This window comes from Chenopodium quinoa, unplaced genomic scaffold, assembly GCF_001683475.1.
Source record: "Chenopodium quinoa cultivar QQ74 unplaced genomic scaffold, ASM168347v1, whole genome shotgun sequence".
Lineage (NCBI taxonomy): Eukaryota > Viridiplantae > Streptophyta > Magnoliopsida > Caryophyllales > Amaranthaceae > Chenopodium > Chenopodium quinoa.
The window spans coordinates 1,907,401-1,908,336 of record NW_018744167.1 but is presented as its reverse complement, the minus strand read 5'-3'; positions in this window follow the sequence as shown (position 1 = coordinate 1,908,336).

Genomic DNA, 936 nt, shown 5'->3' with positions numbered 1-936 from the left:
AGCCAATATTATATTTCTATATTCAATAACTACACGTGCAATGCACGTATGACCTAGCTAGAGTCCAAAATATGCAAGAGCAAACATGGAAAATATATATCCTTAATTGACTTTTTTTCTTTTTTTTTTCTTTCAGTATGATGCTTTATTATTGTATTTAATTTCAATTTCACAATTCATTATTTAATGCAACCAAAATAGGTTTATCCAACATACAAAATAGGTTTCACAATTCATTATTTAATGCAACCAAAATAGGTTTATCCAACATACAACCCTACAGCTTATTAGGCAACATGAATCTAAACCAGTCCCGAATTCTTGGAATATGATGGACATTATGAAGCCATCAATGGAATATGCATTACACTAATACATGCATAGTATATGCAAAATCTTGTCAAATCAACACTCAACATATGCAGGTTGTCTTCACACATCTTTTGTTCTTTTATATATTTGCATAATTTATTTTAAACACGTGTGACAATAATACAATTTAGAGTACATACATATACATTGTCGATGCACCAAATCAAAACATTACATACACACAATCCATCATCACACATCATCGCTCACATCATTTTTTTCGGTTTTTCAAATGCCCATTAGTATCGCGCACACCCCTTCTTCTTTCACGAACACCATAACAAAAGGTGGGATGGGATAGAGAACATGATCCTAGTCCTAGGATAAAAATGTACCATAAAAATATAGATAGCCCAACTTACACAATATGGGCTCAACAAAAGTCGGTTTATTTTACGGCTATTTCACCAAATGCCACTGAGTAATTTCGAAATTCACCAAATGCCATCGAACTTTTCCAAATTCACCAAATGCCACCGAGTTTTAACAAAATTCACCAAATGCCATTAATGACTGACAACCGTTAGTTGACCGTTAATGGACCCCATCACTTGCCACGTGTCA